Below are 23,879 nucleotides of genomic sequence, written 5' to 3'. Positions count from 1 at the left end.
CAGTTTCCAAAAATTTGTGGCAACAAACGAGATCTGCAAAATACCCACCATGCTTCTTATCAAATTTCTTGGGGTGTCTACTTTCCAAAAAGGGGTCATTTGGGGGGTTTGGTGCTATCCTGGCATTTCAGGGCCAACGAAACTGTGATAGGTAGTCAAGAAGTATAATGAGGAAATAAAGCCCTTTAAAAGCCTGAAGGTGAGAAAGAAAAATTAATAATAGCGCCTATGGTCAAAATTATATAACTTACTAATAATGTACCAGCTGCAAAAAACCACCATATATAAAGTGTACCAATAAATAAATAATTTGCGCTAGTAAATGTGTATAAATATATAAATATATATGAAGAAATCATCAAATCATAAGTCCAGAAAAAAATGCAGAGTTTCCGTTTCTGAAGATATATTTATGGATGATCTGCCATTATATTATCAAGGTTTTTTGGTGAAATTTTTCATATTCAGACACTTTTTTTGCACAAAAGTTTTTTGCACCTAAAAGTTTTTTTATATTTTTTTGTGGTATTGGCATATATATATTTTTTTTTCTGGACTTATGATTTGATGATTTCTTCATATATATTTATATATTTATACACATTTACTAGCGCAAATTATTTATTTAAAAGCCTGAAGGTGCTTATTGGATTTTGGGGTCCTGCGCTTGGCTAGACTGCCAAAAAGCCTCTCACATGTAGTATCCCCATACTCAGGAGAAGTAGCAGAATGTATTTTGGGGAGCAATTCCACATATACCCATGGCACGTGTGAGCAATAAATCATTTAAATGACAATTTTGTGTAAAAAAAAAAAGATTTTTTGTTGTCATTTTCCAAAAACGGGTAGTAAAAAAATACATTTTTCTATTGACTCAACATGCCTCTCATAAAATAGTTTGGGGTGTCTACTTTCCAAAAAGGGGTAATTTTGGGGGGTGGGGCATATTATGCCAATTCATTAGAAGTTTATGCCACACATCAATCACTCTTCTAACCACATGAAGATCAAGCCTTTTCTGACACTTTTTGTTCACATGAAAAAAATCTGTATTTTTTGCTAGGAAATTACTTTGAACCCCCAAACATTATATATATTTTTAAAGCAGACACCCTAGTGAATAAAATGGTGGGTGCTGCAATTTTTTATGTCACATAGTACTCACGCAGCAATTGTTCAAACAATTGTGCAAATTTTAAAAAAAATACACTTGTTTACTTTTAATGCACAAAAACACAATATATTGGCCAATTATTTGGTAACATATAAAATATGATAGTATGCTGTGTAAATAGATACCAAACATGACATGCTTTAAAACTGCCCTGTGCAATGGCGACAAACTGCATACATTTTATAATATCCATAGGCAGCACTTTAAAAGCCTTTACAAGCTACCATTTTAGATCTACAGAGGAGTTCTAGTGCTAGAATTACTGCTCTTGATCTGGTGTTCGCGGTGATACCTCACATGCATGGTGCAACTGCTGTTTACATACTGGCACTGGGTCAACACTCATGCATACAGCTCCGTGCGGGGGGCAAGAGTGCTTTTTTTTTTTTTTTTATTTTGATTTTTTTAAAATTATTTTTACACTGTCCCTTTCATTTTTTTTATCACTTTTAATGCTATCACAGGTAATGCAAATATCCCCTATAACTTCAATGGGCATTGTCATGTATTTTTTTTATAGAAATCTGGGGTCTATCTGACTCTAGATATCTCTTCTGCTCTTACATTATCTAATTTCACCAAGATCAGTGTGATCAGATGCTTTCCCAATTTACAAATGGCGTTGTTTATATCCTGCGAAACTGAAGTGATGAAATGCTCGTAGCTTCCGATTTCTTAGACTATAGAGGTGATTGGCACCATTCTGGTCTCCAATCAGCTCTTTGAATAAATAAAAAGGATAATCTCCTGCGCCAAAATGTAGATGTAAATGATTAGATGATTAAAGCAGCCTGTATTAGTAGTGCCACAGCCACAGCACCAAACTCAACAACTCAATATAAAACCAATTAATACGGCGCTAAATAAGCAAAATAAGATAAGATAAACCATATAAAATAGTGGCTGACATATATAAGGAGTGGCTGACATATATATAAAGAGTGCAGTGGACAGCTATGAGGATAACATGCATGGAGGTGAGCAAAAACGTGAATAATATCCTTAATGGGTAAACATAAGGTGAATGGTGTCCTTAATGGGTCACACAGACTTCATGCAGGTGTGAGCCACAATGTGCCAATCCTCTAAGGCTGGGGTGCCCCCTCACCTTCCTGCTCAGGCCCCCAGGGACCAAAGAGCTTATAATGCTGATTGTAATGATCCTGCTGGTCGGTGGATCACGGATCTGATAATAAGCAGGCCTTTACACCTCTCCACGGGTGTACTGTGTTCAGGACTTGGAGCACCAAGATGGCGTCCACGCCGGATGTGACGTCAAGCCGTCGATCGTGGGAAGCTCCTCCCTCTGGCGTATCTACGCGTTACGTCACTCAAACACGTGACTTCATCAGGATAAAGTCACGTGTTTGAGTGACGTAACGCGTAGATACGCCAGAGGGAGGAGCTTCCCACGATCGACGGCTTGACGTCACATCCGGCGTGGACGCCATCTTGGTGCTCCAAGTCCTGAACACAGTACACCCGTGGAGAGGTGTAAAGGCCTGCTTATTATCAGATCCGTGATCCACCGACCAGCAGGATCATTACAATCAGCATTATAAGCTCTTTGGTCCCTGGGGGCCTGAGCAGGAAGGTGAGGGGGCACCCCAGCCTTAGAGGATTGGCACATTGTGGCTCACACCTGCATGAAGTCTGTGTGACCCATTAAGGACACCATTCACCTTATGTTTACCCATTAAGGATATTATTCACGTTTTTGCTCACCTCCATGCATGTTATCCTCATAGCTGTCCACTGCACTCTTTATATATATGTCAGCCACTCCTTATATATGTCAGCCACTATTTTATATGGTTTATCTTATCTTATTTTGCTTATTTAGCGCCGTATTAATTGGTTTTACAATCAGCTCTTTGGTCATCTGGCAGAGACACCAGCTGCATTTTCAGGTTCCCCCAATGGCATGGGACTGTTCGAGAAGGCCATGAAAGGCAGCAAGGGAGGGGGGGGGCATCTTCTCACGCTGCTTGTAAAAGCAATCCTGCAGCTAATTAGTCACTAGGATTGCTTTTACATGAAAGCCGATTGCCGGCTGAAACAAATGATACCAGGATGATGCCTGCAGCTGTCAATAGAGCCACTTGAAATAAATAAATAGACACTTTTTTGTACCAGCGTCTGGCTTTTTGGGAAACTAAGTATGATTTCATCATCTGGTCATGGAAGTCCACCCCAAGGAACAACAAGCAGGGCACCAGGTCAACGTGGATAAAAACAGTAGAACTTTATTATAAAGCACTTACTCCCTTGTAGTGTGTGACAGGCAGGGACAATTCTACTGTTTTAGATGTAAGTGTTTTATAATAAAGTTCTACTGTTTTTATCCATGCTGACCTGGCGCCCTGCTTGCTCTTCCTTTGCATGCTTCTGTGGGATCCCCCCATCCTTGGCGAGGAGCTGCCATTCGTTTTGTTTGGTTCTTCAACTTCCACGGTCCATCCCCCTCTCATTCTGCACATTTACTGGACACTTTTTGGGGACACTATACTAATGTGAACGCTGGTATAGTGCTGATCTGATCAAAAATATTGATTCGTTCAGACACTATACTAGCAATTGAGGTTTATTGTGTATGTGAGCATTTAAGCAATTAAGGGGTTAAATGTGATTACTGGTGTACTGATGGACAATCTGACGCTATCTGGGAGGGGCACTAACTGACGCAAGCGCTATCTGAAGTCGCCGGCAATCAGCCAAAAATCTGTCACTGTACTAATGACACTGATGACAGGGCAGTGAAGGGGTTAACTGGGGGGAGGTGATCAAGGGGTTAAATGTGTCCTAAAGTGTTTTAACTGTGAAAAGTGTGCTGCTTTTACTCACTGTGTCTTGATTCTTCTCTCTCTGGAACGGAATGTGCCCAGAGAGAGAAGATGTCATCTTTTCCATTAATGTGATGCTGCAGTTGTCCCTTGTCAGCTCCAAGTCTGAGAACTGTGGAATACCATGACTGCTGATCACTCAGTTCTTTGTCTACTCAGAACAAAGAGCAGTCGCTGTCAGTTACTGCTCTCTGCTTTGGTCCTCCAGTGCTCATTGAAACGCCAGGTTGGAGAGGGGGTAGTGGCAGCTGGCTTCGGCTCTCAGCTGCATTCTGAGAGGTGGAGCCAGCTGTCAATCAGGCAGCCGGGTGAATCCTGACAATATCATTGAAATCCTTCCAGAGCCTAGAGCTGATCTGCTATGTGTGCAGAAAGAGGGCAATAGCCCACTTTCAGCTGAATCTGGGTCACAGGAGAGCAAATGTAAAAACGCTCCTGTGACCCACAAGAGAAGTATGGCCAAAAAAGCTTTCTTTTCATCTCAATTTGTCTTCTGCTGCTGAAAGTGAAGGCACATCTCCTTAACAGGACACATATAGCACAGTGGGATTTTATGTTAAAGGACCCAGAGAGGGAAAAACTTGTTTTGGAGTAATCTATCAGTTACAGTGAACATGTTAATTTGCTAATTCACAGTAGCAAGAAATAGCTTGCAGCATCAAAAGCACATTTGTGTATATCAAATAATATGACAGGGATACTAATTTAGCTGGAAGATGGAAATTAGTATAATTACAATGTGATGAAGTTGAACAGATTGATTTCAGGTAATGCTGTTATGATTCATCTACATATTAAAATCACTGTCAACTTAGCTGTTCCATTGAATGTCACAAAAAATAGGCCTTTGTTGGACATACTGTATTTGTTTTTAATAAAAGCTTGGGGAACTTATAAAGGAATTGTTCAAAGGTAAAATGTTTGTCTGCCACAAAAGTTTAATATTTTCCAGGTCTCTAAACAGGTGTGCATGCACCAGGCACCGGCAGTAAAACTTTTTATTCATAGCAGCTCCACCATCAATACTTAGAAAGCATGTGTTAACATCTGGTTAAAAGAACACACTGCAGAGAACGACCTTTATGTTTTAAGTGATAAACTTGGAATAACTTAAAGAATGAAGCCAGTATTTACACTAATACACGTGTGCCTGATGAAGAATGGTTTGAAGCTTAAAAAGCTGTAAATTCTATGTTGTTCCAATAAAAGTTATCAGCCTACCAGCCGGTTTTACACTGTATGTTGAGCTAAGGCCCGTTGGGACTTTACATGCACGATAAAAAGGAAGATTCATTTAAGTAAATTGTATGATGAAAGGAAGACTTTTGCTTAAAAAAAAAAAAAATAATAAGCTGTACCTGGTACATATGGGCTTCAAGCAATGTTCTTGAAGTCCTTAAAGCACCCTTCAGCTCCAGTTGGGGATGTTAGCATAGACCATAATGTTTGGTTGTTATTTTAGACTACCAAAAGGCTTTCATCAAGTTCCAAATAGCACAGTCTGAAGTTTGCTGAAAGCCTACTTAAATTATAATGAAAAATCTATCAGCCATTTTAAACTTTAAGTCTTGCCTAAGAACAGACATCAAAAACTGCCTGCTATAGCCAGAAAACCTTTTCTGTACACTCCTCTGATCCTGGTTTCTCTTTATTGGTTTCCCTGAGTCCAACCCATGAGCACATTTTATGACCACTGAGGAATTCTCATTGGGCTGGGAAAGAGGAACTTGGTGGTATTTATCTCCATGGAACAGGGCTTAAACCCATGGTAAAGCCAATAAAGTATATGTGAATCCTAACCTTGTAAAATAATCTTTCAGCTTAAAATAGAAATGAAGGTGTTTGTGTATATACAAAGTGTGAAAATATAATTCCTAGAATGCCCATGATGTAGCACTATGGTGGTGAGTCACACAGCCATTCGCACTCCAGTGTGTTCTGACATGTTCTAATTTGTATTCTCTTGGGTCACAGACCAGTTGACTTTACAGAGTAGTAGAGGAAATAACATGCGTTGAAAATGAGTGATTGGAATCTGAAGCTGTGGATTAACTTTACATTTTTGTGTGAAAATTGGCAAAAGTGTGAGTGAAACTTTAGCTCTGATACAACAGGCTTATGATGAACATCCATGAAGAAGTCAAGTGTTTTTGAATAGCCTAGGCGGTTTAAGGAGGGGCAGGAAGATGTCCACAATGAAGTGGGCAGGCAAAAATGGAAAGGGACGGATGCAAATGTGGACAGAGTGCAAACCCTCATATGCTCAGATCGAAGATTGAGTGTACAAATGCTGGCAGAAGAATTGAACATGAACAGGGAAACAGTGCGGCAGATTCTAATGGATGATTTCCACAAAGATTGTACCTCAAATCTTGACAGACAACAAAGAACATTATTACCTTTTTTTTTCTTTAATTATAAGTGATCACGTAATCTATGTTTTCAGCTTCATAAGGGCTTAGAGAAGTGGGGGAAAAGAAACTGCAGTACACAGATCATTGGAGGACAGGCACGCTGTGCACCCAGCACAGCGTGAAAACTGACCACACTTTGAAGCTTTCATGACTAGTGTGGTCAGCATGAAATAAGAAATTGGGTGAACTTGCAGGATCACCAGGTATTTCACGCAAAGGAAGCAATGCAAAGAGAACATTATATTTTTTAACACAAGTACTGTTTTTTTTTCTCCATAACACGCACTTTTTCCCCCATCTGGTCATCTCCTGTAGTACATCTGCAGTCTCTGGTCATTTCCTGTACTATGTCTGCAGTCTCTGGTCATCTCCTGTAGTACATCCACAGTCTCTGGTCATCTCCTGTACTATGTCTGCAGTCTCTGGTCATCTCCTGTAGTACATCCACAGTCTCTGGTCATCTCCTGTACTATGTCCGCAGTCTCTGGTCATCTCCTGTACTATGTCTGCAGTCTCTGATCATCTCCTGTAGTATGTCTGCAGTCTCTGGTCATCTCCTGTATTATGTCTGCAGTCTCTGGTCACCTCCGGTAGTATGTCCGCAGTCTCTGGTCACCTCCTGTAGTATGTCCGCAGTCTCTGGTCATTTCCTATAGTATGTCTGCAGTCTCTGGTCATATCCTGTACTATGTCTGCACGCTCTGGTCATTTCCTGTGGTATGTCTGCAGTCTCTGGTCATCCCCTGTTCTGTCTGCAGTCTCTGGTCATCCCCTGTTCTGTCTGCAGTCTCTGGTCATCTCCAGTACTGTGTCCGCAGTCTCCGGTCTTCTCCTGTACTGTGTCTGCAGTCTCTGGTCATCTCTTGTACTGTGTCCGCAGTCTCTGGTCATCTCCTGTACTATGTCTGCAGTCTCTGGTCATTTCCTGTAGTATGTCTGCAGTCCATTGGTTCAGATTTTTTTTTCTTGTTTTCCTCCTCTAAAACCTAGGTGCTTCTTATGGTCAGGTGCGTCTTATGAAGCAAAAAATATGTTACATAATACAGAAGGCACATATCAGGAATATGAAGTGTTGGGATTACATATTCTTTAATAACATACCAAAGCCAGTGTAGAGATGTGCTGGTTGCTTTAAATCTTAAACAGCAGTTGCAAAGCATTTTTTTTCCCTCTTTGTGAGTGACAGACAGGAAAAGCAGGACTGTGCTCTGATTGGTTGTTGCTACAGCTGAGAAGGATCCACCCATGGCAGCACTGTTGCAGCTGAACGTATGATTGGCTGTGGAAGAAAAGGAGAGAGGAAAAAGGAAGAAGAAGCACAGGTAGGGAGGCAGACATTTTCAGGGGACCGCATGGAGCAAGGGCTCCTGGTGTAAAGTGACAGAAGTCTCACTCTCTGTGCTTCTAGAACCCATGGACTGGGCTGGGAGTGTGTAGCAGAGGAGTTGTTGCAGGAGGACAGTGTGCAAATCAAGGATTGTCCTGCCTGACACTCAGGATTACAGCCACTCAAGTGCATGTGTCTCTCAAAGTTTGGAGCTGCTGAAAGAGAGAAGATTTCTATTACTGTCTAATGCTATCTAGAGGACAATCCAGAAACAGTGAGTACTCTGTGATGAAAGGGGATTTTGATATTGCTGTATTTGCTGTTCATCTCTGGAGAATGGTCATGAGAAAGCCTGCTCTCTAATTCTCAGAGTGACACAGATCTTGGAAAGCCCAAGCTGCTCAGAATTAGCTATTCCTGCTGCTGATTGATGAGAGAACTCTGTCTCTGTATATTACTGGTGATTTTCTCCTCAAAACTTGTGCTCTGGCTGAAGAGTGTGTTTAGTTCCAAGTCCCCACAGAAGCTTGCTGTTCTGAATATACTGAGCAAGTGTCAGTATATCAGGATTTCACCTGTATGGTAAAGACTTTGTTGAAGTGTTTTTCCTATTGCAATGTTCACTGGAAGATTCTGCTTAAAGGAGACTGTGCTATCCTGCTACCCCTGGATTACAAATACTCTCCCATGCAGAGAATGAGCACTCTTCCATTGATTAAAGGGCCCCAACGTTGAGAGACTTTAAGTTTCATCTCACTGGCCAGTGGTTAGGTAGGACATTTCTGCTCTAGATAGTACTGCCATAACAAATGTCAATAAGCTGCTAAACCTCATTAACAGTTATTGTTTCATGTGTCAATGTCACTCTCATATGTCACCCTAGTCAGTGTGATACTAGTCAGTTTTATTGAGTCTTTGGCGAGTGAATTGTGACTTCTTACTAACTGTGTTATGCAAAGTGGTATCTGTGTTTTATGTACATTACCTGTGTTAAATCAGCTAGTTCTTTTTCAGGGTTTGTCTTCTTCAATAAAACCCATAAAAAATATTCTCAGAGTGTCGAAGTGTTCTGGGTATAATCGGAGGTGTCACCAGATTCAGGTGGGAGCTGAACCTATATATCTAGCCAAGCATCACCCAAAGGTGTGCTACACCAGGATAAAAAGGGCATGCACAAGCAGCTTTTCTGGTTAGTAAAGTAATAGCAAGGACCTTATGATGCATTGTGTAGGACAGGAATTGTACTTAAACTCCAGTATAAGAAAATATTGCCTAAAACAAGAGGTGTGTGTATTGTTATATACATCTCGGTGTACTTTGTCTTTTTCTTCCAAATCTGTGCAGTAATCTAGCACAAAATGTTGCCTCTGTACATGGGGTGTCTTGTAGTAAAGACCAGTCACTGCTGCTCTCTCTTGTATCTGTCCTCCTGAAGTTATCTGCAGGCAGCATGTAGTGGGTGGGCCTTCTGGGTCTCACCTAAAGCTCTGTACAGCACAGTTATGATGTAACTACTAATTGTACAAGATAATAACTGGGTTTGCTAAAGCATTTGATTTGGTCCACCCCATGTAATTTTTATCACATTTGCACTCCCACGTTTGTGAGGCAAAACTGAGGAAATGGTGGGGCATGGGCTGGTCACTACTTGACCTGGAAGAAGTTGGTGAATAGAGACAAGCTAAGTGAAAGAATACATGGACATAGGGGAATTGATCAGCCATGAAACTATGAACTGCAGCCAGAACACGTGAATCCATCATTACAAGGTAAAGTAAACAAACCGCATATAACTACACTAATATATAGTTAAAACAACAAAATAAATTTTGAAATCATACAATACCTTTAATAGAGGTAGAAAAAAAATGTAATTTGAAAATTTAAACTTATCTTGCAAAGTTCCTCTTGAGTGACTGTGTTGGCTTACACGGCATATAGCCTACTGTGGAGTCCATATTTATACGTGAAATGTGTTCATTTTGGTACTGTAAAAAGACAATGATTATTTAGGAGAAGACGTAATGAGGAAAAAAAAATCTTAGTAAAAAAATTGACATTGTTGTGTTGCTAAATGTAAAGAGTACCTCAAGGTAAACTGATTTATCAAAGGTTACTTTGTTGTTTTTGAAGTAAAGCTGCACAATTTAGGGCAGAACAAGGTCCTCTGTAATGTTCTGCTATTAAACAATTAAAATAAATGCAGCAGGCATTGTAGCAACGGTTTTCTCTGACCTGGCCCTTATTATGCAGTACAGTGTGCTAAAACTGTGCCTAATTACTAAGAACATAATTAATTTTCTAGCTTACAATTCTGTTGTCAAAGCTTTCCTCTTTTTTCACATAATGCCTATCAAACATAGGAAAGGATAAGAGTATGTTTAAACATCTGACATGTTACGTGCTCCTTTGTTCCTCCGGTTATCTCATTTCAGACTGGCTTTTGTATGCAAATTCTATGTCACTTTTGTCTGATCATTATTGGTCTTTGCTTTTTCTTTCATATTTACATTTCTCTTCTTGTTCTTTTTTGAAAAAAAATCTTTTATGTTTTTTAGGGACTACATATTAAATGCCTTTGGGTTACCTGATGCTGATGAGCAACATTATTTAAAAATAGATGATTATTAAAACCAGAGGTCTTTTGACCAATTTGATTGTTTGGGCCAGTGCTAAAAACACCAGAAACAACATATACTATATATATACTGTATGTATATATATATATATATATATATATATATATATACATACATACTATATATATATATATATAATTATTTTATTTTTTTAATTTTCATTTAGGGATTTATTCTTGGTGAATTTTAGGCAACTTATTTCAACTTATTTCAACATTATTCACTCTAACTTCTGTTTTCTTTTAGTTTAAGATATAGTAAGGAATGGTAGAACCCTGGATTTATATTGCTGTGTGTGCCCCCATTGGATAGATTTCCATTCTCTTCCTTTCCTATCTGACACCTGTCATCAACACAGGAAGTGAGGGGAAATCTCTCCCATGACAATTTTCAATCTAACATAGGTTTTAATCCTCCTCCCCCCATTCTGTGATAACATTGTATTTAGTTCCTGTGTAGCCAAGTGCCAGCTATATTATTATTATTATTATTATTATACAGTATTTATAAAGCGCCAATAGTTCGCTCAGCGCTGTACATTACAAAGGGGGACAGAACATGGACAGCTTTGTACGTCAGAGTTAGGATTTTGAATTTGATCCGTTGCGCAATCGGAAGCCAGTGGAGGGATTAGCAGAGGGGGGTGGCGGAGATGGAGCGGTTGGAAAGGTGAATGAGTCTGGCAGCCGTATTCAGGATCGATTGAAGCGGGGATAGCCAGCGGCGAGGCAGGCCAGTGAGGAGGGAGTTGCAGTAGTCGAATCGTGATATGATGAGGGAGTGGATGAGCTGTTTAGTGGTTTCTGGGGTTAGGAACGTGCGTATTTTGGTGATGTTGCGGAGGTAGAGTCTGCCTTTCAGGTACATTTAAAGATGAGACTAATCCTTTTCACCCTAATGTCCTGTACTGGGACTGCTACATCAGTTCCTGTTAGCAGAGTGGATCCAGTTCTTCTGACAGCAGAGGATCCTGGGACCTGTAGTCCTATAGCCAATACATACTGTATTTCTGAGTGCTGATTGAACTACAACTACCAGAGAGCTGTAAAACCAGAAGGTTGCTGGGAGAGCAGATATATTCTACAGGAAGGAACTGGCTCACTCTCTGGGTGTAGGATTCATAGCTGAATGCAGTACAACTGCTGTTCTCCTCCAGAGACTGGAGGCCTACTGCTGCAGGACTCTGCACATGAATTCAGCACAGCAGTAATGCCGATCACCATACTGGGATCACATCAGCTTCTCTGCATCAGGACTCTCACTATCCAGTCTTCACACAGACACCTCTGCATGCTGCGCTGACAGGCTGTCAGGCGGCAACTCTGTACATCCATGCAAACAGCCAAGAGCCCGTGTAAGAAATCTTGTTCCTAGAAGGCCATGCTGTCCATGGTATTGGTGAGCAGGAAGATTCCCAATCTCTTTCTGTTATCACTCTAGATAGAGACACTGCATGCAGGTACCTTTACATCACATTATAAGGAGAACTTTGCTTTGAGCAGTACTTCAGCCTATCTGTTTAACTTCATTGAATTACCAGTATTCACTATATTTTATGGGCTCCACCATTGCTAGCAGAACAACGGACACTACTATATCAGGAAATTTAAACATCACAGGTCTCAAGTTGCAATCCCTAGTTAAAGGGTCCTCTTCTCTTATTAGGCCAATATTATTCAAATTAGGATTTATATATATTTATATCTATTCATGTACATTTACATAATTCTCTGCATTCAGCATTGTGGTGCCAGTAACCTAAAAGGAGCTGATGAGTCAACAAGCCTTTTCTTCCCCTTCTTACTGCTGGTGTTGCAGTTTAATAGATAAGCTTACTACTCATGACTGTATAATTTGTTAAACGTTGCTAACTTATTATTCCTATTTTACCAGTGTTCTATTTTTATGTGTTAACTGGGGTTGTATATCCTAAACCCATTATTCTTTTGATTTCTGCTTTTTTAAACAAGACTAATATAGAGGTGTTACTAAAGAATTGTGTCTCTTGCATTATTATCCTATACTGTTGAAATATGTCTGAACCCAGAGTGTCAAAGGTATCAGGAGGCTTGCAAGGTCAGGGCAACCACAAGCATTACTGTGGGGGTAGCGCTACACCCATTTTTGCCCCCCTATTTCTCCTAAATTCCTGTTCTGTCTGACACTTGCAAAATAGAATTTGAAGAAAATCATACAAACAGTAGTAAACGTTCTCAACTTTTATCACTCTATCTAAAATATGAAGCTTTGAAAGTACTTTGTAAAACATAAAGCTGGCCTGTTATGTATTGGATTTATATTTTCATCAATATATGTAAAATCTCCTAATACTGAGGGCCCACATAGACAAGATCACCTGTTTTCTCAATGACTAAAGCCTCAGGATACTTAGAGCTTTTTTTTTTTCAAACTTTATTTAGTAATAAGGAAATAGTGACATTAGCAAAAGAAAATTGCAGAAGTTAGTCCATTCCAAGCAAAATCACAGGTTGATGAGTGTTAATACATTATAAAATTACTTTTGTCTAGGAATATGTTATAACTTTCCTTTCATCCTACATTGCATAGCCTGGGTATGAAACAATCTTCTCATGACCGAATCCACTTTTAAGGCTTAAAGCAAAACTCCAACCAAAAAATAACAAGATAAAAATAACTAGACCAAATAAAAGATACAATAATATTACTGTTATATTCTTCTTCAATCTAGAGATTTCCCACACAGTGCATTTCCCAGCAACTAGATATCCTCAGTGTGATGGCCAACATCATTCAACCCACTTCCCCATCATCCTGGACCTACCTCAGTCTCTATAGGAATGAAGATTATGGTGCAGGGGTGCAAACAGGTCTATGTCCCAAGGAGAATGGCCCTGAAAAATTATGGAATGGCTCAGGCATAGTCTCAAGACACTTTAGTGCAGCACCTCTTGAAAACCTGTAGATTCTCTAGAGCAGAGGTCTCCAAACTCTCTAATCAAAGGGCCCTTTTACTGACCTTCAGATGTTAAGAGGACTGGACTGTGTCCAATGTGAGTAGAAAATTGCCCTGGTGTCAATAGGAGTAAAGAGTGCCCCATCATTGGTTTTAGTGGGGGGGGGGGGGGCAGTAAGGCCTTAGTCATAACCCTTCTATTCCTTCTGTACTGAAATGTATTGTGATCGTACTGTCTCCCTTTATATTGTAAAGCACTGTTGGCACTATATAAATCTTATATAATAATAATACCAACCCTTAGTGCAACATGAAATATGAAAAGTACATATATGAGATGGAAAGACACTGGTCCAGCCCATTGATTAACCGATTAGCCTAAACGCAGAATATTCAACAGCTGACAGACACAGCCAACAGCCTGTGTCAGAACCACCATCCCAAATAAAATATATTGAAAAACATTAACCTAACAAATAAGAGAAAAAGAAAATATAAAAGAATATACATAAACATGTACATATGCTGAAGAGGATGGAGGAGAGATAACAACACAAGAAAAGCAGAGAGAAACATTATTGCAGATGTAAATCCAAGTCCCATCTAACATTTAACCCTTGGGGAGATCTAGTCTGTAACTTAAAAATCCACCATGCCTCTCTACTATAAAGTCTCCCCTCTCTGTCACTTCCTCTCAGCAAATGAGACAGCCTTTCAATGCCATTGAACCTGAAATTTGAGAGATTACCCCCCGTGGCAATCCCTAAAATGATGGGATGCATTAGAGATGTGCTTAGCATTAGCATTATTGGTGTCACAAAAGTGTTCCCCAATCCTTGTTCTTAGCATACGTGTAGTACATCCTACATGCTGTTAACAAGATAAACAAGTAATCAAGTAAACCACAAAATTAGTGCCACAATGAATATATTGTTGTATAGGGAACTCTTCTCCAGAATAAAAAGATTTACTGGTCACACTTATATGGCAGTATTTACAGGTCTTCTTATTAGAAGGGTAACTGCCTACATATGACAACCAGGTAGGTTGTCGCCTACTATTGGAAGATTGACTTGTGGTGGAAGTGCGGATCAATCTTTCCTTCTGACATGGTGATAACTGGCATGTAAGTGTAAACTCACATATGTCAGACTTTGGAGGTAAATCTTCTCACAGCAGGACATGCTTCCTCAAAGGAATTTCAGCATCTGGGCTTGTGGTAACATGGATGAGTCAGCCTCACACAGGTCCGTCAGTCTCTCAGCTTCTCCAAAAACAGGAAGGCCAGGCTGGGTTCCACAGCAGCTAGGTTCCTGTAGATGTCAATGGAAGCCAGGGGCAGCAGATTAAGTGCAGTAGTACTGCAAAGGAAGACAAGCTTTAGTATTGGCAACTCACAAATATAGATGAATAAGTGCCATGTGGTAACATGGATGAGTAATCCTCAGGCAGGTCCATCAATCTCTCAGCTCCTCTGAAAACAGGAAGGCCAGGTTGGGTTCTGCAGCAGCTAGGTTCCTGTAGATGGCAATGGAAGCCCTGGAGAGCACAGGAGGACCAGAAGTTGGCAGGAGGTGGAATGCACGTGCCTCCAGAAGTGACGTTATGTGTGTGGGTGCACTTCCGTAACCACGGGCGTTCCCCCGCCGGTCAGTTGCCTCACAATCTGTATAGAGTTTTCTCTCACGTCTTGTTTTGTCTTTGGGATAGGAAGGTAAAGTAAATCTTTCCAAGGAACACAGGAAAAAAAAATCAGAAATTTCAGCTATTCCTTACTCTATCCAAAATGTTAAAAAATGTTTGGCTTCAGATATAATATTAGAGCTGCTTTCCAATGTCTTATGACTAAGCAGGCTTCTCTGAAAAGACTTTAGTAAATAGCATTGTTTGGCCTGATGTCTGAATAGTCAATTCCAAAATAACAGAGGGTAAAGCATTTTCAGAGGTACTTCAGAATTGTCAACCCCTTTTACTTATCTGATGACAGGTTTATTTTAGTAAAAACATAGCTGACTGTTAATACAAAATATAGAATACATTGTTTAGCAAACATAAATGTACACAGAAGTGGAGTTTTCCTTTCAAAACACCTACTGTCAGCCTGATTTCATTACTTCTTGAGAACACATAAAAACCATAGAGAAAGCACCACTCATAATAGTGTTTGAAAATATGTTTCCGAAAAATAATTATAAACAAAACTATTTTAAAATGTTCCTGGAATTACGCTTTACAGTGAATGTACATACACTGGCTACCGCATGTGCACTACACATTATATTTTCGAGATATGAAAAGAAAACATAAAATTGAGGTACTTATTATACTCTGTGTATTTTAATGTGATGACAGTTTGCTACTAACAATAAAAAAATGAATACAGTACACAACACTTATGTAAGATAAAATGTAAGGCTGGGTTGTTCTAGAAATAGCTTGTTTGATTCAAAGTTCAATACATTATAATCAGTGACTCAATAAATAACAACAATATCAGAATGATATTCTGACACATGACATTAAACATTGCCTTATATTCAAGCAGCTTTTACCATTTCTCATTCTCTATTTTTTATTTTTAAATTTCTCCAAGGAAATGCAGTTTTTTCCCTTATCATTATAGAAACACTCTGCACATTACCAGTTACCCCACACTTGTCAAGGAAATGATGGCTTTGGCTATTCATCACTGTCCAGAAAATACTCCCAGGTATCATGGGATTTGCCTGCAGATGTTGCTGAAGTTGCTGTTATGCTTTCACATATATCTATTATTCTCTGGTGCTGGATACAACAATAAACCAATCTGAAATGGCTTTATATTCTAATGCCCCTTGTAAATGTAAGCAAGTATAAAAATTGGCTTTGGGAATAGGGGAAAATGTTTATGCAACATAAAATAATCTATTGTGTTTAAAAAGATTTGTACAATTTTTTTAATTGAATTCAAACAAGTAAAAAGCAAAATAAAGTTTAATAATAAGATATAAACAGAAAATCTAGATACTCTGAAATGCTGTAAGGCCCAAGTTCAGACATTTTTTTTTCATATCTATTGTTTTTTGTTTTAGATAGAATGGAGGAGACTAATAATCACTATCAGTTTTTTTCTAGAGAATATTTATTAGAGAAGATGATCATGGATTTATAAACTAACACGATAATCTTTAGTATGCAATATGCAAATGTATGTAGAACTATTGCACATAATTAACAAATAGATTAAGGATATATTGCCAAAGGATCTTATCAAAAGTACAACATGGACATTTAGTGAGCAGAATAAATTTAATCTTGATAAACATTGTTAGGCACATGTCTGAGGTTAGAATATTGTCTCCCATTTACTGAATAGGGTTGTTGTCTGTGTTCAGGAAATCGCATACATTTTCATGAACATTGCAAAATCAGTTCTGAAAAGATAGAACCAAACATCTTCAATGTTCTAGTCCACTGAATTTGGTGCACAAAATGTACTAAAAAAAGCACAGCATGCATAGTTATATCTGTGCATAGCCTTTTAAAGTCAGTGGAGTCACATGCCTTTCAACACTGGCAGCAAATAACACCCAATTGCAAAAAACCCTAACACTCTTATCAAAATGTTTAGGGACAAGAAACTCTTCCCAACCTCTGTGTGCCTTAAAAAAGAGGTGACGGTAATAGTAAAATGGAGGAGACGAATGTTGGAATCGGGATGTTCACTTTATAAAGGGACAACCAGATATCCACTCCTTCGTAGGAAAAATAGTACAGTGGTACATTAGTATCCCTCACCCATTTCCACAAAGCTTTAAAAGAAACAAACCATATATACCAAATTAAAAATCATTTAACCAAATTAACACAACACAAATAAATACAAATACCTATTTATTGGCTTTGAAATCCTATTTATTAATGCCACTAGAAGTAAATCTAGCATCAATCGTAGCATCCAACAAGGTAATCCATATCAGTCAGAATGACCTATCGCCCGTCAATCTGTGCACATCATTATCCCGCTACTAAATTACACATTTCAGGCTGCAATACCTTAAATTTACCACCGGACCGGCTATCCTAAGAAATAACAATGACCAAATTTGGTCAATGAGATCACCTGAGATTTCCAGAAGCAAATTTAAACTACTGCAGTCATGAATCTGTCATTTAGTAGTTGGAGTATGGTGTGTAAAGCCCACCAGTTTTGGTCTTAACTTACTTCAATGATGTTTGGAATCAAGTGTGATGTTTCTTTCAGATTTTTGGATAGTTTGGCCAAATGTCTGATGAATCAAACAGCGTATTCAAGCAATACTATTATTGAGTTGAATACAGTTTGATAACACACAGTTGTAAAAGCTCTTACTGGTTAACCCCTCCTTCCTAGATTGTAAGCTCCAAGGGCCTTCAAATCCCTCTTGTATTGAACTGTATTGTTGCTGTATTGTCTCCCGTTATATTGTAAAGCTCTGAGCAAACTGTTGGTGCTATATAAATCCTGTGTAATAATAATAATAACCCTAAGATTAACATCCACACACAATGCCAAAGAGCAGTGCCTATAAAAGAGTAAAATATTGGGATATGTGAAATGAAGCATACAAGTACAGCCAAAAGCTGAAAACATTTTCTTTATCATTTTGAATAAGGTTGGGAAAGGTTAGGTCCTTTTAGATTTTTACCTTTTTCTGGTAAAAGATTTACCATTACTTCTTGTCCGTCTGACATAGGTTTCAATAGACAGGAAACAAGGGAAAATCTGTCACAAAGAGACATAAATAAATGTTTGGCTGAACATGCACTTTAAAGGTGATAGGTTTTAGAATTACAGTATATCCAAATTAAACATAAGGATTGGCAAACAAACCTTTTATTCCAAGGTCTAAAACAAAAAACAAAAAAAAAAAAAAACCCAACAACATATGAGTTGCGTATGCAGTATAGGTATGTGATTCCTTGTCATAAGAGTGGTTAAGCTGTGGAACCACTAGTTAGTAATAGCAACATTTATAAGAGGATTGAACAAAATTGACTATTTAAATGCTTTTACTACAGCCAGTGCTGTACACAATAGAAGACAGAAATATAATATTTGATGTATGGATCTGATCAGGAGTCTTTGTGGGGATAGAAAAAAATAATTTCACCCATAAAAAGCTAAATTGATTAGTTAAAGAGAAAGTTTTATGTGCTCATATCTTGGGCGAGAACTGCTAGAGCTTGAGCATGACTGAAACTAGCTATGTAACTGCAGTACTTGTAAAGGTATTTACCCCCTTGCACTTTTGTAAATTTTAAACTGTGAATTTGAAATGAAGTTAGGTTTTTACTATTTGATTTACCTAATTTACTTAGACCCTTGCAAAATATTTTAAGTATGACAAAAAAATTACTTAAATAAAAAAAACAGACATTTGATGTATCCTCCCAAGTAGCCACTAGTTGGGGGAGGGGGGATAAACAATATCTAAAAACTTTGCATATTTGGATCCTATTATTATCTCATTGTTCTTTGCAAAAATTGATCTACCTCTAGCAGGTTGGATGAGGTCCATACGTGAATAGCAATTTTCAAGCATTTTCACAGAGCCTCACCAAGTTCCAGTTCAGGTCATCTTAAATAATGGATTTAACACCGTTCCAGGTGATGTTCAAAGTTTGGGATAAGTTTGTAGAACCCACCATTGACTGTTGCTTTACCAGAACTTTACCCTAGTGTTGTTTTGATAGCTCCTTGGTCTTCATGATGCGGATTGTTTAGACATTACCACCAAAAAACGATGGAATCTTCTAAACCAAGGTGCATTTATTTTGGGATCATGTGACACTTCGAATGCTCAAAGGTACATTCATCTATTGACTTAAAGTGGTTGTAAAGGCTAAAGGTTATTTTACCTTAATGCATTCTTTGCTCCCCCCAAACACTTAACCGAGTCAATCTCGATCCAGCACTGTACATGAGAGCAGCAACACTGCTCTACCTCTACCTTATCACTGGACTCAGTAAGAGGCACGGGAGCCATTGACTCCCACATCTGTCAATTAAATCCAGAGAAAAGGGGGGGCTGATGGCGAGTCTCACTATGTGTATCAATAGACACATGCAAGGAGGAGCAAGGAGCACTGGCAGAGGATCCCAGAAGATCAGAATCATGGCTGTTCTGTGCAAAACCATTGCACAGAGCAGGCAATTATAACATGTTTATTATTTTTTTTTAAATAAAAATTGAACCTTTATTATCATTTTAAGTCACTTGCACTAGAATCTATAGCAGAATTATCCTTTACAGCCAAAAATCTGCCATCTTAGCCTCAGTTTGATCTGCAGTTGTCTTGGAGCTGCACATATGATCAGCTATGACACCAGCCATTTGATGGCTTGGTGGTTTGGTTTGAGAGTTAACATAAGCACACAAGCCTTGAATATAACTGTTTTAGGAGAGAATTAAATTGGTGGATTTAGTTCTGCTTTAAGAATTGCAAGGTAAAAGAGAATATACGCAAACTGTTGGCACTATATAAATCCTGTATTATAATAATAATAATAATAATATTTATGCAATCAAGATTTTTCAGCTTTGAATTTGTAAATATTTTGTCAAACTGTGTGAATGTCCTTACCAAATTGACATCATAAATGATTTTGTATAGATCATTGACCTTGAATCCATTTTAGACAGCTGATACAAGAGTGGTATTCTCCAAACTGGGAAACTGAATTGCCAGATCAGGAATGAGATGTTTCACCTGTGTAGCTGAGCAGTACAGAATTGTGTGTGAATAACACAGCACAGATTCAGATTTTTTTTCTTTCGGATAAAACATAAATGTATTTAAACTGTATATTTAACTGCTTGCCCGGAGTTTTGCTTCCGCTTAAAGAAAACCTATCAGCAAGTTTATTTTAAGTCTGTAAATTCCCAATGTTTCACTAGTGATAAAAGAAAAAAAAATAGTAAAGTGATTATAAAACAACCCATTCAGTTTGAAATAGAGCTGAAAGGCAAAACATTTGTATATATATATATATATATATATAAATATATATATATAAAGAAATCATTATAAACCCCCCCTTTTCTGATCACATTGCCTCTGTTCTCAGCTGCATAAGAAAGACTGTGCAGGGGGGGGGGGATGTGTCAGGAAAAGCTGGAAAGCATTTGTCAATCAGCAGCTGTAGCTAATCGGCTACAGCTGATCTATGTATTCTGACAGTCGCTGGAGCCACTGTCAGAATACAAAGGGGTTGATTTACTAAAACTGGAGCATGAAAAATCTGGTGCATCTCTGCAAAAAAACCAATCAGCTTCCAGGTTTTATTGCCAAAGCTTGAAGTATTACTAAGCCCACAACAGTAAAATCAGTCTGTATATGCAGTAAAGCATGCTTGTTATACTCACTGTGGGACCTAAGGGGTTAATCCTCTGCATTGTGTAAAAAGGCCATTTGATCCTTTCTTTTATGCCGCTCCTGTTTTTCAAATGTCCACATCTTATCTACTGATAAGACAGACTGAACCTGTAGTCCTTCTGCACATGCTCAGTTTAGTGTGTATTACTAGAGAGGTTTTTTTTTTGGGGGGGGGGGAGTGCATGTGATCAGCACAGAGCCAATCAGCACTGTCCGGACAGAAGTCAGGGGTTCTGCATCCTCTTAGAGCAGAAAAAAAACTCATAAGCTTTACCCAGTGCTCTGCTGGACACTGATAGAAGTCACAAGACTGCTCTAACTATTGATGAGAAAAGGTATCTAGCAGTTTATATTTACTAAAATAATTGCATTTCCATGTTGTGTGTACTGTGGGAGACCAGATATAGTGAATGCAGGGTCCTGGGTTTAGTAACACTTTAATTGAACAAACTGAAGTTAGAAGCTGATTGGCTACCATGTACAGCTGCTCCAGATTCTGAGTGCATCCATTTTAGTAAATCTCCCCCAATGTCAATGCGTGCGGGGGGATTCCTCCATCCACCTCACTTGTGTACATGAAGGAATCCTTTTTTTTTAAATCTGTCCTGCCCGCCAATGTTAGACTGGCTATTGTACCAAGGTGAACGTTTGCAGCAGAGGGTGGATTTGGGTTAGATATGTACCTAAAACTAGGTATCTTTGAATATTGGGCAGGCACCCTAAATCCCATGAAAGTGACATTTCTAGGCCAACATCTTCATGTAGGAATTGGGCAACAACACTGGATGATGCCGGAATAAAATGGCATTGGCTTCCTGGGCAGAAAGAAACATAAAAACATTGTCAGAAAGAGTACTGTTAGCTCACTGAAGTGTATTTAATACCTGTAAGTGTTATGCTGTTACATTACTTAGCATCAATGCTGTTAACATGGAAAAATAAATCTGATGCTACATGCCTTTAATGTTGTTTGAGATGTGCTTTTGTTCTTTTGTGCATATTGACAGATCTTATATCTTCTTGTCATGAGATTAAACAAAAAACCTCAACCTAATCACCTTTGCAGTGATGAAATTGCGAGATGAATCCATAATAAATAAGGTACTCTATGAACAGCACTTGTGCACCTCTCTGTACCATTGAACTTTCACATGTTATTGTGACAAAACAATACATAACAGAGTTTTCTAGCTGCACTGCACATACACAAAAAATGTTTTTTTTTTGCTGTTAAGTTAGGTCACCTCTCAACTGTACCATTGTTTGTTTAACTATTTGTACCGATACTTTATTATTTTTATTATTATTAACTAATCTGCAATCAGTAGAACCCACATGATTTTCCATATTACTGTTGATACTCAAGCATCAATAGAGAATGTGGTAATCGTATATTAACAAACTTCATGGAGCAGATTAAGTGCATGGTTTAAAAGACAACTAAACATTTTAGACCAAGATAGTAAAAGCTGAACTCCGGGTAGATACACTATATTGCTAAAAGTATTGGGCTAGCCCTCCAAATTATTGGATTCAGGTATTCCAATCACCTCCGTGGCCACAGGTGTATAAAATCAAACACCTAGACATGCAGACTGCTTCTACAAACATTTGTGAAAGAATAGGTCGCTCCCAGGAGCTCAGTAAATTCAAGTGTGGTACCGTGATAGCTGCCACCTGTGCAATAAGCCCATCCATGAAATTTCCTTCCTACTAAATATTCCACGCTCAACTGTTAGTGATATTATAACAAAGTGGAATCATCCTGGAACCAGAAAGTGATAGGCCACATAAAATGACAGCGGGGTCAGCGTATGCTGAAGCACAGATTGTACTTTAATCGCCAACTGTCTGCAGAGTCAATAGCTAAAGACCTCCAGACTTCATGTGGCCTTCAGATTAGCACAACACAGTGCATAGAGAGCTTCATGGAATAGATACCAACCAGCATACCAACACATTTTGGACAATTTCATGCTCCCAACTTTGTGAGAACAGCTTGGGGATGGCCCCTTCTTGTTCCAACATGACTGCGCACCAGTGCACAAAGCAAGGTCCATAAAGACATGGATGAGCGAGTTTGAGGTGGAAAAACTTGACTGGCCTGCACAGAGTCCTGACCCCAACCTGATAAAACACCTTTGGGATGAATTAGAGTAGAGACTGCAAGCCAGGCCTTCTCGTCTGACATCAGTCCCTGACCTCACAAATGCGCTCTTGGAAAAATGGTCAAACATTCCCATAGACACATTCCTAAACCTTGTGGACAGCCTTCCCAGAAGAGTTGTAGCTGTTATAGCTGCAAAGGATGGACCAACTCAATATTGAATCCTACGGACCAAGACTGGGATGGCATTAAAATTCCTGTGCGTGTAAAGGCAGGCGTCCCAATTCTTTTGCCAATATAGTGTATAAAATACATGAATGCAGCTCTGTCATCTGTACTGTAATCTGAGTACTCAAATTTTACTATGTAGCCTATTATAATACAATGTACAGCAGAGTTTAGGCTAGGGAAAGGGCAAGCAGCACAAGGAACCAATCAGTTGTGCTGCAGTTCCAGGAGCATATCAATAGGTGGAGAGAACAGAATGAAAGAGTGATGTACCCATCAGTATGGTGTTTCTCCTTTCATTGTCCAGTCACAGAGTGAGGGACGGAATAAGTGTCACTGAACTGCAATAGAGAAAAATCATGTCTTCTGCACCGTCATGCATGCATGGCTATGCTGGTTAGCAGAGCTGTGCAAATCTCAGGACTGGATGGGTACAAATACAAATCATTTGGTAGTAAAGAAAAATCCTACGCGTGTAATTCATCCGTGTCTGGGGTTCAGCTTTAAATAATATTGCAGCAACAACAGAATATTGTCCTCAAAATGCCTAACAGTTTGGTTTCACATGGTAAGAATTATGAAAAGCAGACTAGAAAGAACAGAAGTGTGTAGGCCATGACCACAGCTAACCATATATAGTATAATGATGTTGTCATCTTGAGATTTGTATCTAACAAATGCATATCTCAGATTTGTTCTTATTTGTGCATAGTTAAGTAGAACACGGAGCTAAAGCCACCAAACCATAGTTACATAGAAAAGTGACAGCAGAAAAAAGACCAAATGGTCCTTCGAGTCTGCCCTTTTTTTGTTA

Source organism: Staurois parvus, unplaced genomic scaffold (assembly GCF_062004578.1).
Source record: "Staurois parvus isolate SC_StPar_1 unplaced genomic scaffold, SC_StPar_1.0 ptg001302l, whole genome shotgun sequence".
NCBI lineage: Eukaryota > Metazoa > Chordata > Amphibia > Anura > Ranidae > Staurois > Staurois parvus.
This window is presented reverse-complemented; position numbering follows the sequence as displayed.